This window comes from Symphalangus syndactylus, chromosome 5 (assembly GCF_028878055.3).
Source record: "Symphalangus syndactylus isolate Jambi chromosome 5, NHGRI_mSymSyn1-v2.1_pri, whole genome shotgun sequence".
Lineage (NCBI taxonomy): Eukaryota > Metazoa > Chordata > Mammalia > Primates > Hylobatidae > Symphalangus > Symphalangus syndactylus.
In genome coordinates this window covers 71147584-71164196 of record NC_072427.2, presented here as the reverse complement: position 1 = coordinate 71164196, position 16613 = coordinate 71147584, and the positions used below count along the sequence as shown (strand labels likewise).

Here is a 16613-nt window from a genome sequence, read left to right as displayed (position 1 = left end):
GTGTGTTTGGTGCCATTCTTATCCACGTTTTGCAACTTCAGTAAGGGAGCCATGGGGAGGGTAAGTAATTTGCCCTGCAAAAATGCAGCTAATAATGGAGAACCTGGAAATCAGGCCCCTGCAGCATGGCTCCTGAGTCTTAATTCACTCTGTTTTTCCTCTGCAAGCAGAAAGCTGGTTTTAATGGGAAATCTAATAACTTTAAAAAGTGATCAGGTTAAGGATGGCACCTACTTGAAGAATGCAGAGGACTCTGTGCCTTCATGCAGGTCTATGTTCTGAATGTGTGTTGCTGTTTTCTTCTATCATGTGCTTTACCTCTGCTCACCTAATCCAGGTTCAGCCTAGTTGTGGGGCTGAAAGTGAACACGGTTGCCATATGATTAGTTGTTTAATGGTTAGGTATTTTTAACTAGCGTAGAAGAAGCTAATGCTTGTAACAGAAGCCAGATACTAGTGAGAAGCAGAGTTCACACACAGAGATTCAGCACGTTATGTTCTGACTATATTTATACAGTTAGAATAGATCCAGCAGTCCCAGGCAATCACTTTAATCAGTTAAAAGTGGCAATAGATGGTCTGGAAGCCGAAGGAGTCGTGCCTCCTGGAAATATTTACTGTAACAGCTTCTGTTCTAAAAAGGAAAAGAAGAAAATAAAAACTCCAAATAACCAACTACTGAAATTAAAGCAAAATTAAATTATATATTTTTAAATGAGCTTTTTGAAAAATCGCTAGTGTGGCAGCCCAATAGGAAAGGCATGAGAAATGTGGTATATTCTTAAAGTATATTGCTCAGGTATTTTAAAAGTATGATTCTATATGTGGATCTATCTGTGTCTATATATAGGCATCCTCTGTTTGGTTTGTAGAACTGTCAAAATAACTTATGATGGTCTGGCTTATGGACACAGGTTATCCACCTGCTTACTGCAGCAGCCCAAAGGCAGCGCATGCCAAATGGTGGGAATATGCAGGGAGAAGGACTGGTATCCTGGGAAGGGTCAGGAGTTCATCCATATTAGGAGTTCTTGTGTCTCCTAGAACCCACTTGAAAAAATCAGAGCATACCAGTTATTCTTCAGGTTAGTAAATGTGTGTGGCCTTTATTAGAGACAGGCAAACTCAGCAGGGTATTTCTGGAGAAATAAATTATCCCTGTGAATAATTTGTACTTTCCTGGAAATTAAGAGACATGTGGAAATGTAAGAAGACAAAAGGCAGTATTGAATTAGGAAAAAGAGAATCATAGTTTAAGTAGATACCTTTTGTCTGCTCAGTGGGAAAGCAGTGTGCCAACATCTATTTTAGGACACATTCTGTACCTGGGCAAAGTAAAAGAGAATGGGGATTATTGCATTATGAAAAGGCACAAAGACCTAAGCAGTAATATCAGAAGCAAGACATTTTCCCCAGTAAAGTCTTGGATGTAGGTCTTCAAAGAAAAACAGATAAACAACTTCAGGTGCATTAATATGTTGTGGAAACTGCAATGAAAAAATAATGGTCTTGCATTGTCAAAGCAAAGACATGGGAAGCTTAGCAAGTAAAACAATAAAATGAGCAGAGCAATATTGAAACAGGTGAAGAAAAGAGCATGATGCGTTGAGTTCAGAAAAATTATTGATGGCACAGAAGTGGAGAGAAAGACTGATGAGTGAATAGAGAGGTAGCTCATAAGAGATTCAAGCTCACACTGAGGCATAAAGCCAAACTGACTGCAAATTTTGTCAGGTTGCAGCTAGGAGAGTGACAAGGCAGAATGTGTTCAGAAGATGGAAATTTTTATCAAAAGCTGTTAATTCCAGAAGGAATATTGGAGATAAGAGTGTGGTGAACAGCTGGCACTTTAGCCTGACTTTTATAGCCTCCCTATGTCACTAAAATGGTTGTCAGCTCTTTGGTGTTAGGCATAAAAATAATATGATAATAAGTAAATAACTTTTTAGAGGATATTAAGGATTTCTCTTCATTATGGCTTTTATGTTAACCAAGGGCATTCTCACAGGTGATTAAGTTACATCAGGTAGGCCCTAGGCCTGGGTCTGACCCATGCAGTTACCCCCTCAGGATTCTGAGAAGGTGGGAAAGGAGGCCATGAAGGAGACTCTGGGGGGTCAGACTGCCTACTTCCGCCACCCACACCATCTGTGACTCGGCAAGTTACTTAAACTTTCTAGACCTCAGTTTCCTTATAGGCAAAATGAGACTAATGTAACATCTGTCTCAAAGGATTGTTATGATGATTAAAGTAGGTAATGCCCAGGGCCTGACGTCTCATGTTCCATATTTTGCATGGGAGAAAATTGAGTTCAGAGAAAATAACTTGTCAAAAGTAACACATGCAGTCACTATTTGAATCCAGGTCTTTCTTGAGCCAAGTCCACGTTCACTGTACTGGGAAGCTCCGTATACCTAAGAGAAGGCACTGGAGCATTGTTGGAAACCTACAGCTCAGTATAGAGGTGAGAGGCTTCATCCTGGAGGCCCTCGGGCATAATGAAATTATGTGGATAAGAGACCAGTTCCAATCTGTGTTGTTGGACTGACTTTAAGTGGTATGAGAAGCCTGCATAAAGGGGATGTGGGGAGTGGCCTCCTCCCTCTGGACAGGGGGATGGGCATTGTTTGCCAGAAGAGTGATTTGTCATGTCACTCTGCACCAAGACCCCTTTAATGATGACACAAGGACACCCAGACCCCTCAGCATGGCTAATAATAGGTCAGACTGTAATTTTTTTAAAATCCTGTAATATATGCCAATCACTATGATAAATGTTTTGCAGTTTAATACATAAAGAGTCTTTTTTGAGATCAGTGCTGTTATTAACATTTTGTGGATATGGAAATCCGGGCTAGTATGTAGAGGGACCAGGTCTACGATGGGATTTGTCTGGCCTTTGAGGCAGTCTCTGAACTGTGCTTTCATGATGTCTTTCTCTTGGTGTTCATAAGCTGATTGGCTTCCAGCCCATCTGATTATCCTTATCTCCCAATACTTTCCTACTGGAAGGGCTTACTCTAGCCGAATGTCTCTGCTCACTCCCACTGAAATATACATTGTGTTTCTGGTTGCTATGGTTTTTCCTTTTTGTCATCTACCTCTGTACTTTCACCTTTTCCACTCACTCAGTAACTTCTTACTGTCTAAAGTCAGTCCTTTGAATACTCTTTTCTGAGCATCAGTCTAGTCTGGTATCCCCTTATCCTATGGCCCAGTGAATTTAGTATTGCTTTACTGATTTTGCAGTTATCATTTGCTACCATGTATTGGTAACCTTTATTATGTGTGCCCTTTTCGAAAAGATTTTGAAGTCTTTCTAGGGTCTTTTAAAAAAAAGTTACAACAATGCTTAATACTGTGTATTATACATAATTTATATGGAATAAATAATTGGCTAATTTCAGGATAAGAATATTCTGATCAAAAGAAATAATCATAATACATATCTTTGTTTATAGGAATGGGAGTAAAGTTGCTTGAATATTATAGGAGAGAAAAAGGAATGAGCAGAAGAAAACAGTAGCCAAGAAAAACTGCATAGTAATGGAAAGAATACGGAACTGTATGGGAATTCATATTCTGGCTTGGAAGAATTAGGTCGGTTGCTGCCAAAAATCTTTAAGTGTGTAATAAAAAGTGGTAGCTACAATAACTGGAAAAATATGTGTACATTTGGATAGCTGTATCGCAGCATTTCATTTCCTTTTTTTGTGTTTAAATGGATCCAAAGTGTGAATTTTTTTATATATTGATACTACTTGCTTATCGAGTTATTTATATCCTACTGCTCATGGTCATTGCCAAGGTCTGATTGCAAAAATTCAAAAAATTGCAACCTCAAGCATAAATGGGATAAAAAGGAACAAACAGTTCCTGAACAGTTTCTTTTCTTCTAAGAGCTTAAAGTTTACTCTCTACTGCTTTGCTGTTATGTTGTTTAAAATCCAATTTGCGGCCGGGCATGGTGGGCATGTAATTCCAGCACTGTGGGAGGCCAAGGCAGGTGAATCACTTGAGAACAGAGTTTGAGATCAGCCTGGCCAACGTGATGAAACCCCGTCTCTACTAAAAATACAAAACTTAGCCAGGCATGGTGGCAGACATCCGTAATCCCAGCTCCTCTGGAGGCTGAGGTAGGAGAATCGCTTGAATCCAGGAGGCAGAGGTTGCAGTGAGCCTAGATTGCACCACTGCACTCCAGCCTTTTTTTAATTTAAATAAATAAACCAAATAAAATCCACTTTGCTAGACTTTTAGATTATTATCAGCCCATTTATTTGCTGAATTAAATACTCTTTTAGTAAAAACCAGAGTTCACTGACAGAAAACTACAGAAAATAGATTTTTGTTTTTTTGTTCATTCGACTGCATGCCTTCCTCCAAATTCTAGTTCATGATGTTCCTCAAGAATATGTAGTACCCGCTCCTGTTCAATTTCATGTTAATAGAATGATCCTTGCAAGGGAACCTACAGTGACTTGCAGAAAACAGGGATTTTAAAAAGTTCATGCTTCATATTAACAAACACTAACAAAAATACCAACAGTGTGAGGGCCTTTTGAACAAATACTGAATGGAATTTCCCATTCTGATTCCTCCCTGTTTTATACCCTAGCTGAATTGGTACTATGTTGAGAGTGAAGACTTTGGAAGCTAACAGCTGTTATTATTACTGGGTTTCCTGGCTTTTATTCTAATTAGGAACAGCTGAAGAAAGAGCAGGTGAAATCTTTGTTGGCCTCAGGAAATAATTAAATTGTCTTAGTGGTCGTAGCCACCATCCTCGCTGCAGATGACAATGCTGTCATCCGGTGATCCTTCTCAGGGATGGTTCTAAATGTAGATTCTCTGCTTGCTTGCAGTAAATCTGACTTTTGGAGAAGGAAAAGTGGGAGAGAAGAATCAATAGCATCTCCTGGTCTCTAGGCGTGGGTATTATTTTGATGAAACTTTCAAGCAGATGTGGAAAGATGACCTTGCAAAGCCCAAACTCAGAATTTTAAGTGACACATATTCCTAATAAGACATTTAGCTTAACCTGTTTGCATCCTAAGAAATGTGGCTGTTTTCCAGGAAATTCATTTTTTAAAAAAGCACAAGCATGAATATTCACCTGTGGTATAGTTCTTTGGCCGATGCTGGGAATTAGGCTGCACACAGTGGTTTCATCTGTCAGAAAAGCCACAAAGCTCACCTTCCTGTGTTTATTTTTTAAATCTCATTCTCTCAGGTAAAATATTTTCAAAGTCCTTGAGTTTGTTAAATGAAAATGAGTAGATTTGGATCCAAGTCTATATGCTGCTTGTTTCAACTGCACCCTTCTGCAAAGGCTCAGAGTCACTTGTGTGGCTGACTTCCCCCCATCCCTTGTTCTCGTTGGCCTATCTGCTATATGCAGGCTCTTGCTGAACCCCATAGTAAGCACTTCTGATTCAGGTTTGAGGAAAAGTTTAAATGAGAAGAGGAAATTATATTTATCCCTTTAGAAGGGCGTCTGCTCTGTACCAGACACAGTGTTAAGTCTGAAGATGAATTCCACAAGTGCAGGGATCTTGTCCTTTTTATTTTACTTTCCTGTCCTCAGCACCTAGAATAGTATCTGGCGCATAGTACACGTGCATAAAATACTTCTTGGGTAAATGGAAGGAGACATAGTGACCCACAAGAGGAAAGAGATGGCACATTCAAATTAGGATCATTGGAGGGGGATTATCTACAAAGGGACTGTTTACACCAGTGAGGCCATAACCCCATGGAAGTCACAGCAGAGGAACTGTTATCACCCATAACCTGGGAAGCAAGAGTCCTGCAGAAGTCATTGTGATGGGAACCTTTGGTCCAGATGCCCTTGTAAAGGGATAAAGTCACCAGTCAGCCTGAGGTAACCTAGCAGTGAGGGAGTCTGGGCGAGAAACACCCTGAATTCTCTTCCTCCTGTCCTCTGCTCTTGGGCCAGGTTCCCCCTCGTGCATGAAACTAGAAAGCAGAAGGTAGGGAAGTTTATTGATGTGACCACACAGGCTGGCCTTCTGATGAGAAACAGAGTGGAGACTGCATCTGGAGCACAAACTGGAGAGATCCAGAAGACACAGGAAATTCTCTGCCTCCAAGGAGCCCCTAATCTAGTAGGGAGACAGTGGAGTTAGCAGATATTCCAACATAATTTGAACAATAGTGACAAATTATTGAGAACCCTCACAAGAACCCTATAAGATGGGTTATTATGATGATTTTACAGAGGGAAGCTGAGAGACGGAGAGTTTAAGCATTTGCCTAGGTCACACAGTTGGGAAGTAAAGGGGTCGAGGTTTGAACTTGGGAGTTTGTCTCCAGAGTCTGTGCTTTGCTAGATTGGAAAAGTTAACCTGTGGTTTAGAGCAGTGCTTTTTTTTTTTTTTGGAGATGGAGTCTCACACTGTCACTAGGGCTGGAGTGCAGTGGCATGATCTCAGCTCACTGCAACCCCCGCCTTCTGGGTTCAAGCGATTCTCCTGCCTCAGCCTCCCTAGTAGCTGGGGTTACAGGCACCCGTCACCACACCCAGGTAATTTTTTTTTTTTTTTTTTTTTTGGTTGGACGGGGATTTCACTATGTTGGCCAGGCTGGTCTCAAACTCCTGACCTCGTGATCCACCTGCCTTGGCCTCCCAAAGTGCTGGGATTACAGGCGTAAGCCACTGTGCCTGGCCAGAGCAGTGCTTTTTAAGCCTTCACGTGCTTGGGAATTTTCTGGGGATGTTGTTTCAAAATAATTCCTGGTTCAGCGGTCATGAGGCAGATCTGAGAGTTGGCATTTCTACCAAATGCTGCTCATCTACTTTGTGTGGAGAGGGATAGAGGACTTAGGTTAGAGACGTGGGGTCTGTGTCCTAAGGATAAGCTTCTGGGTAGTCATTCCTTTCCCTGATGTGTGAAATGAGCAAGGTGGGTGATTTTTAAGGTCTATTCAAACCCTGCACTCCCTGGCTTCCCACATGTGGGCAGTTCCCTTTAGCTGCCATTGGTGTTTCCCGGGCCATGACTGTCCAGGAGGCTCCAGAGAGGGAACCTGGTGTGCGTGGCCTCCTCCTCCCCATGTTCTGAATTCAGATCACAGCTCCTGAGCTTCTGGACTGACAGGGTGTACTCTGCTGTCAGCTGTTTCCTTCCAACTCTGAGATCTCCCAGCATCTGGCTCTGCTCCCTTCTGTGCCATGGATCCTCACTCCCTGTCACAGAGGATAGGGTGCTGGCTTTAACAACGGCGCCTGATGCTCAAGATACTACATTATGTCATTTATTTTGCACACTGTAATCTCCGCCAAAAGTTGTAATATTGCTGTGCATCGCAATAAAGTTCCTACTTTTTCGAAAGGGGTTTCTACTGCTATTGGACGTGCAGAAGATACTTAATGTTGTATGGCCAGTCATTGCTTTGCTTTAAACTCCTTATTCTTAAATTAGCTGGGCATAGTGGTGCACACCTGTAGTCCCAGCTACTCGGGAAGCTGAGGTGGGAGGATAGCTGAGCTCAGAAGTTCAAGGCTGCAGTGAGCTATGATTGTGGCAGTGCACTCTAGCCTGGTCAATAGTGACACTCTGTCTTGAAAACAAAACAAAACAAAACAAAACAAAAAACAACAAAAAACTGCTACAAATTCATTCTCCTTCTGCAACAACTGCAGAATTGAGTGCCTGTGAATGGGAAGGAAAACAGTAAATCCTCTTAATATTTGACATTAAAAATAAATTTCAGGGCCAGGCACGGTGGCTCACGCCTGTAATTCCAGCACTTTGGGAGGCTGAGGCGGGCAGATTACGAGGTCAGGAGATCGAGACCATTCTGGTTAACATAGTGAAACCCCGTCTCTACTAAAAATACAAAAAATTAGCCAGGCATGGTGGCGGGTGCCTGTAGTCCCAGCTACTCGAGAGGCTGAGGCAGGAGAATGGCGTGAACCCAGAAGGCAGAGCTTGCAGTGAGCTGAGATCGCACCACTGCATTCCAGCCTGGGCGACAGAGCAAGACTCCGTCTCAAAAAATATATAAATAAATAAATAAATAAATAAATAAATAAATAAATACATTTCAGGGTTTTGGTCCCCCAAGTTCCCACACTTTCTCTCTGTGAGTTGGGGGCTCCTGCATCACTGTAATCCATAGCTGTACATGTGGTATGCAAAGTCTTTGACTCTGTATTTCAGAAAATCAGTCTGGGACCACAATATTGAGGCTTTCTTTGTCTTTTTCTTTTTGCTTTGATCATACAGTGCTATAGCACAGACTCAATAAATCACACATCGAATCTTACCAAATACAGAGATCCTGAGACATTATGTGTTATAGTTTTTATGCTGCATTTTGACATTTTGGGCTATTTATTTAATAATTGCATTTGAAGTTGCTCTCAGCCTCATCAGGACAGAGCTGCAGAGTTATACCCCTGCTGTGCTCAGCAGTGCCTCCTGGAAGATTGTAGGGAAGGTTGTTTGCTGTCCTGTTTTCCTGTGTACATAATTCATTATCTCTTAACTACATCTAATGCCACTTAAAAGTCATGTAGATATTTGGAAGGGATAATCTTTTATGTTTACATTTAATTTCTCAATCTAAATAAGTCTTCGGAACTTAGGATAATCTCTAGATTGATGGTATTGCCTTGGCCTTCTGATTTTTTTCTGGTCTGTTTTCAGTGGCTGGAGAGCACCACGTTGGTATGGCCAGCATTTAACCAGGGATGGAATTTTTGGATTGTTAAAGGGTAAGGGATGCAATAGTGTCAGATGTTATTATAAAGGTGTAACGAGATTGGAGAGAAGACGGTTCTAATTCCCAAACAACTGAAGAGAGTCTAGGGTTGGTTGCCCTCCTGGAGAAGGGCAATCGGTCTGTACCTCTGTTTATATGCTTGTCTTGGCTACATGCCCTGTTTCCTCTTGAGCTCACAGAATCAGACGTAGATTGAAAAGGACTTTACTAAAAATCTAGGGAGAGCTTCTCTGGGGTTATATTAAGATTGGGAGATGGCTTGGAATCTCTGTAACTAACAGAGTAAATATTGTATTTAAATGTCCCCAGTGTCTACAAAGAGCAGCTTTCATGTTAATTGCTATTGTCTTAGAGTAAAGAAGATACCAAATACAGCTAGTGAGCTGGTTTGAGACATTGCACAGGCAGAAACGAGGGCAGAAATCTAGAATGATTGCATGAGACAGGCTGCTGCCCACCCCCCTCCTTAACTCTGTGCATCTCTGGCTCAGTAGCCTAGCAGCGCGGGGTGGTGTCCCCTGGGACTGACTGCATTGTTTTTTCCCAGAGCAATGCTAGATGAACCAGAACACAGTGTATGTTTTTAAATTCTGCTCAGGCCAAATACTTGGCAACCAACTCAGTCATACTGTGGAATCCTGGGCTTAGGTGGCTCTGTATATAAAGGCCTGGGTCTTTAAACAGTTAGGAGAAGCTAGAATGGAATTCTTCTCCTTCCAGCAGGCAGTCTGTCTTTAGGATTAGAATGTACTTCTTTGCAGTATCATTCGTAGAGAGAAAAAATAAAGTGTTGAATTTGAATATTGAGTTTTAGCAATTAGATGTCTTAAATGTTATTGTTTTTTCTCAGGAAGTCAGCTCTAGTGATGACTGTGAAATCTTATTTATAGAAGATTGAATGTTGTAGCAGATGATAGACCATTGTGAGATAGCAGATCAAATAAACATTTTTTTCCTGAAATGTCAAAAACTTCATTACTGGAGCATCTTGTCTCCATAGAGCATGTAATTAATTATGAACCAGGAGTAAATAATATATTTTACAGGACTTTTGTCATTTATCTGGGTGCCATGTTTTATAAACACAATTATTCACTAGTAGTCTTTCAATTCTGCCTTTATTACATGATGATCTGCTAATTCAGAATGAGAAATTTCCACATTAAGTACTTGGCAGGACTGGATGTGGTAGCTTATGCCTATAATCCCAGCTACTTGGGAGGCTGACACAGGAGAATCACTTGAACCTGGGAGGCTGAGGTTGCAGTGAGCTGAGATCGAGACATTGCACTCCAGCCTGGGCAAAAAGCGAAATTCCATCCCTAAAAAGAAAAAAAAAGATCTTGGCAGGCCAGGCATGGTGGCTCATGCCTGTAATCCCAGCACTTTGGGAGGGCAAGGTGGGTAGATCACATGAGGTCACAAGTTCGAGACCAGCCTGGCCAACACGGTGAAACTCCCATTTCTACTAAAAAAAAAAACAAAAATTAGCCAGACATGGTGGCAGGTGCCTGTAATTCCAGCTATTCGGGAGGCTGAGGCAGGAGAATTGCTTGAACCCGTGAGGAGGTTACAGTGAGCCGAGATCATGCCACTGCACTCCAGCCTGAGTGACAGAGCGAGACTCCATCTCAAAAAAAAAAAAAAAAAAAAAAAAAAAAAAAAAAAAACTTGGCAGATATATAGCTAAACTACGCTGAATTTTTGGTTATCTTTTGTAATAAAACATTTGAACTTTGTGCCATTTTAGCTCATGTTCGTTGGTTTACTTTTGTATAATCTATTTATTTTACTTTAAAAGTTAAGCTTTGAGTAGATAGAGAATTTTTTTAAACTGTATGTAAAGTTTAAAAGATCCTTGTGTATTGAGTGTCCTTCTGCCAACCCATTCTCTTCCCAGTATCCTCAGAGGTAACATTATTGTGAATTTTGTGTTTATTTTTCCCTTACTTTATGGTTTCACCACGTTTTATTCCTATATGATACACGTATGTAGATGAATCATAAAATATATGTAAGTTGGTGACTTGCTATTTTCATGCAACACTATGTTTCTGAGATCCATCTTTGTTATTGCTGGCATCTAAATTCCAGTCATTTCCCAGCTGTGTAATACTCTATGTAATGCTGTGTAAGTTGGATAATGGCTCTATCACTTATCATCCAGAATGTGATGGAAAGAAATTTGGGTTTTTACTTTTTTCCTGTCAATAGTGCTTTTGTGAACATTCTTTACATTTCTCATATATATGTACATGGATTTCCTTAGGTTGTATTCTTACAAATGACATTTTTCAGGTCATAGGGCATGTGTATCTTCATCATTATTAATTAGGCCCTATTTCTTCCCCCAAACTGGTTGTAACAATATATATACCACACTCAGCAGAGTTTGTGTGTTCATGATGCTCCAGGCTCCTGCCAACACTGATATGTCAGACTTTAACATTTTCAAACTTGTTGTGTATGAAATATTTTCTTACTGTGTTGTAATTTGTTTTTCCGTAATTACTAATGACATTGATCACATAGTCACATGGTTATTATTGGCCACTTGGGATTTTTTTCCTGTGAAGTGCCTTTTCAAGTCTCTTGCTGATTTTTCTTAGGGTTGTTAATGTAGTAGAATTTATTAGTCTATTCCTCTAAGATTCATACTATATTCTGGTCTTCTCTATCTTGAGATCATGAAAATGTTCATATTGTTTTCTAAACATTTCTGAAAACATACTTTTGACTTGTAAGTCTAAAGTCTTCACTTTACCTGAGTCCCCCTTCTTTACTTTTTTCCTTCCATCTTTTCTTTCTTCTTATCCATATGAATAACCAAGTGTCTCAGTATGATTCATTGAAGCTCCAGTTCTTTACTACTGATCTACAGGGCCAAAACTGTCACAGATTAAATTTCTACTTACACATATCAGTTTCTGGTTTCCTTCTCTCTCTCTCTCTCGTTTTTTTCCTTACAGACAGTAGAGACAGGGTCTTGCTTTGTTTCCCTGGCTTGTAGTGGCTCCATCTTAGCTCACCGTAGTCTGGAACTCCTGTGCTCCTGCGATCCATCTACCTCAACTTCCCAAGTAGCTGGGATTACAGACATCTGACTAGTTAAAAAAAAGTACAGATGGGGTCTCACTATGTTGCCCAGGCTGGTCTCTAACTCCTGTGCTCAAGAGATCTTGCTGCCTTGGCCTCTCAGAGTGCTGGGATTACAGGTGTGAGCCACTGCTCCTGGCTTGGTTTCTCTTTTGTGTTCCTTTGTCTTCCATGCTAATACTACCTAGTCTTAATTTTTGTAGCCTTAAAACAATTTAAATAACTGTCATAATAACTGCTTTGTAGGTCTTTGTAGTTGTCTTCATTATTTTATGAACCTTTGCTGTTTTATTAAAATTTTAGAAGTTTTTCTTGGAATTATGTTGAGACTATATAGATCAATGTTGGGAGAATTGGCATCTTAATGATATTGAGTTTTCTTATAACGGATAAGAAATTGGATATACTTTTCCGACTATTGAGCTTCTTTAGTGTCTTTTCGTGTTTTACAGTTTTCTGTGTAAAGCTGAAATCTTCTTAGACTCCTTATTTTTTGAAACTCATAAAAGGTATTGTTTATAATTTACATTTTTTAACCTTTTAATGCTAGTGTATAGAAATAAAATTAATTTTTGTGTCTTAAATTTTTATTTAGCAACATTGCTGAACTTTCTAGTTCTTTTCTTTTTTCTTTCTTTCTTCCTTTTTTTTTTTTTTGGAGACAGAGTCTTGCTGTGTTGCTCAGGCTGAAGTGCAATGGTGCAATCTCAGCTCACTGCAACCTCTGCCTCCCGGGTTCAAGTGATTCTTCTGCTTCAGCCTCCCGAGTAGCTGGGACTATAGGCGCGTGCCACCACACCCCGCTGTTTTTTTGTATTTTTAGTAGAGATGGGGTTTCTCCATGTTGGCCAGGCTGGTCTTGAACTCCTGACCTCAGGTGATCTGCCCGCCTTGTCCTCCCAAAGTGCTGGGATTACAGGCATGAGCCACTGCACCTGGCCTAAACTTTCTAGTTCTAATAGTTCATGAATAGAATCTTTTAGGTCATCTACATATACAATCATACCATCTTTAAACTACTTCTTTCTTTTTAACCTTTATAATTTTTGCTTATATTTTTGCCTATGGTTCCATCTTAGACCTACACTTAGTGAACAGAAGCAGTGAAAGAAGGCAGCTTTGTCATTACCTGGTCTTTAAGAGATTATATTATTGGTTACCAACTAATTTCATTGTCATCACAGAGTACGGCTTTTAACATATAAATCTTTAACATGTATTTAGACTTATTTTATGGTCCAATATGTCATCAAACCCAACTGGGCCATAAAACCGAATAGATCACCACTGCTCTTTTGTGTATGATCAACATTTATAGAAGTTTCATGTATTTTCTGCATTGTAGGTGCAAATTCTTGCATATTATACACTAGCAGTTGTCAATATATCATCTAGGGACCCTGAGGGTTCCCCAACACCCTTTCAAGGGGTCCATGAGGTCAAAATTATTGTTATAGCAATACTAAGATATTATTTGCCTTTTTCTCATTCTTTCATGAATGCACAATGGAGTTTTCTAGAAGCTACATGACGTGATATTGAAACAAAATGAATATAGAAGCAGATAGTAGAAGGATACAATAGGCATCTATTAAGCCAGATGTTAAGGAGAGTTTCAGAACTGAAAAACAAAACCCCTTTATCACTGATTTTTTTTTTGTTTTAGAAAATATATTTTATAAAATTTATGTTAACGTGAAATAAGCTTATTATTTAAAAATTATTATTAAATATTTTCTTAAATTATGTTTTAATTTCTTATATAGTAAATATCAACAGAAATAACCTATATACACAAAAGCTTTTTAGGGTTCTCAATAATTTTTCAGGATGTAAAGGTGCTCTGAAACCAAAATTTTTAAAAAGTGCTGGTTTATAAGAACAAGCTGGTTAATGGTGTCATTTAAGTCTTTTATGTTGTTGTTGATTTCTCTTTTGGTCTTTTTGATCTCTCAGTTGCTGAAAGGAGTGTGTTAAAATTTTTTCATTAATGTAGATTTATTTCTCCTTGGAATTCTGTCACTTTTGCTTTATATATATATTTTCAGGCGGTGCTATTGGGAGTAAACAAATTTAGAAATATAATATCTTTTTGCTGATTAGAACCTTTTCTCTAGTCTTTGTATTAAAGTTTATTATGTGTAAAATAGCTAATTTGTTATAGCTATGCTAGATTTCTTTGGGTTAGTGTTTGGCTGATACATTTTTCTATCTTTTCAAACTTTTAGTCCCTATATTTCAGGTCTGACTCTTGTAAACAAAGTGGAAAGTTATTCAATGTGTCAATAAATACAGTAGATCTCTCATGACGTATATCCTATTATTATCAAGTAGTTTATTCCCATCTTGTTTTTATAAATCTCTCTCTCAACACACATACATGTATACACATACCTCTTAATAAGCACTTTCTACTAAAAAATATTTTCAAAATTTCCTGAAGTAGGTGTAAGACAGTGGCATACCCCTTTAGTTTTGTATATTTAAAATATTATTTCAATTTAATTTTTGGAAGATTTTTTTAGGGATGTATTTCTGATTTGACAGTTACTTTTTTCTCACTCGTTGAAGCCAGTGTTCTGTCTTCTAGCTTCCATTCTTGGCTTCAGTAGGTCACCACTCTGCCACTTTTTTTGTATATAATCAGGGTTTTCTCTTTGACTGCTTTAAAGATCTTTTGTCTTTGATCATCTGCATTTTCATATTGGTAGTCAACATGTGGATATATTTTTAGTTATCCTGCTTGGGATATGTTAGGAATCCTGAACCTGTGGAATGGGCTTCTTGCCAATCTGGAAAATTTGTGGACATTGTCTGTTTTAATACTGCCCCTATTCATTGTTTATCTTTTTCTCTGGATCTCATATTGAAGCATGTTAAATTTTCTTACTCTCCCCCATTTCTATTAACTCTAGTTTCATATTCTATCTTTTTGTCCCCTTATGTTATATTCTACATAATTTAAGTCTAATTTCACTTTGTTAATTCTTTTATCATTTTGATTTGTTGTGTTCATAAACCTGTCCATAGAATTTAATATTTGTTATGCTTTTTATTTCTAGAAGTACTTTTTGTTTATATTCAAATATTCTTAGTCTTTTTTATATTACTTTCCTTCTTATGCATATTTACAGATCTTCTAGACGTTATGGAGTGAGAAGATGTGAAATTCCTAAGAGCAAACACACTGGGCCATCTGGCACCATATTTACTGGGAGAAACTCACCGAAACAGGAGGCTGTGCAGATGTGCTCAGCTCCCTTTCCCACTGATGATGGAATATGCTCAGGGATCTAGCTTGGAGAATTGTAAGACACAAGGAGAAAGAGTATGGATTTAGTGTTGTGAAATGTTTAAGCTGGAAGACTGGGATAATACCACTCCTTTCCTAGCATGATACATGAGTGGAGTTCAAACATGATAGCATTATGACCTAACAAAACCTTGGCCTCTGTTCTGCCACCTCAGAATTCATGGTCAAGAGAGCACCAGCAGCTTCATTTTTAAATTACTGAGTCCTCAAGATGGGATCGTTCCTTAAGACATGCAACCCTGGTTCAAAAGTCACTCACTAAGCCGTCCATAAAGAAAGCATAAGGCTCATTCAGTTCACATGATATCTGTAGTCAGACACAGGAACAGATAGAGGTGAATTTCTTGTTCTGGCAGTTCTGCAGCTAGATCCTCCTGTGGAAAAACAATAAAAACTGCCAGATAAAATATTTTCTAAAATCCACTTTATGAGTATACTGATGAGCTAAGTAGTTCTCAGAAACTAAAAATCAGGTGAAAGCGGGACATTGAAAAGGTAAGAGGAGTGTGAAAGCATTCATTAAGTAAGGTCGTAGTTGAGCTTTCTAGAAAGTCCATGGCCTTGCAGGCATTGCAGAATAGAAGAAAAAAGCCCAGTGACCACCCAAGAGGGAGAGTCAATGAGAGACATCCTGTCTCACTGCATAAAGCTGGGATTCTCAAGGGTTACTCCCTCGCTGTGAGGTCACTGTAAGGAAATTTCACTGACCTAAGCACTGACATTGGCTATGCAGGGGAAGGAGCTCCCTCGAGGATGTATAATCATAAACCAGCCAGCATAAGGTTTTATACCTTGAATTCATACCACCATATTTTCCAACAAAACTTCAAGTGGAAATTTAATGTACTCCTGGGTTTTGTACTATTCCCAGGCAAATGAAGCAAATCTTATCACACAACCCAGTCATCCAAGTATTCACAAAGAAGAAATTCCAAGAAATATGAGCTCAGTGCTATAATTTAAAAATGCACGAGTGAACAAAACACCATGAGAAAGCTTAAAGATAAAAACCAGATGCCAAAATTAGACCCACAGACTTTATAAATAGAGATTATCTGAAATAGAATATAAACTTCTGTATTTTGTTAATTCTTCAATGCCACCGATTTTCAAATGCGCTATTATTTTATTTACCCCAAAAAAAGAGAGAAAACACTGACAATTACAACTGTAAGCTGCATTCCAGTCCCAAAGAAGCAAAAATATGGCTTGTTTATTATTTCTTCAGATCGTATCATTTCTTTTTATTTATCTACAGGTTTACTGACTAATATGCTAAGTCCACTCAGTGAACTTTTTTTTTTTTTTTTTTTTTTTTTTTTTTTGAGATGGAGTCTCGCTCTGTCGCCCAGGCTGGGGTGCAGTGGTGTGATCTCGGCTCACTGCAAGCTCCGCCTCCTGGGTTCATGCCATTCTCCTGCCTCAGCCTCCCAAGTAGCTGGGACTACAGGC

The 16613-nt window shown here is 39.1% G+C and overlaps 1 protein-coding gene and 1 long non-coding RNA gene across 7 annotated transcripts in view; one reads left to right on the top strand and one right to left on the bottom strand.

Moving 5' to 3' along the window:
• TMTC1 (transmembrane O-mannosyltransferase targeting cadherins 1) overlaps positions 1 to 16613 on the top strand; it is a 282362-nt gene that overhangs the window by 52397 nt on the left and 213352 nt on the right. The gene's annotated exons all lie outside the window — the stretch shown is intronic.
• On the bottom strand, positions 437 to 15239 carry LOC129483204 (uncharacterized). Its single transcript, XR_008657987.2, has 3 exons — positions 15075 to 15239; positions 1266 to 1325; positions 437 to 634 (listed from the first exon to the last, which is right to left on the bottom strand). It is a non-coding gene; the product is annotated as an uncharacterized lncRNA (long non-coding RNA).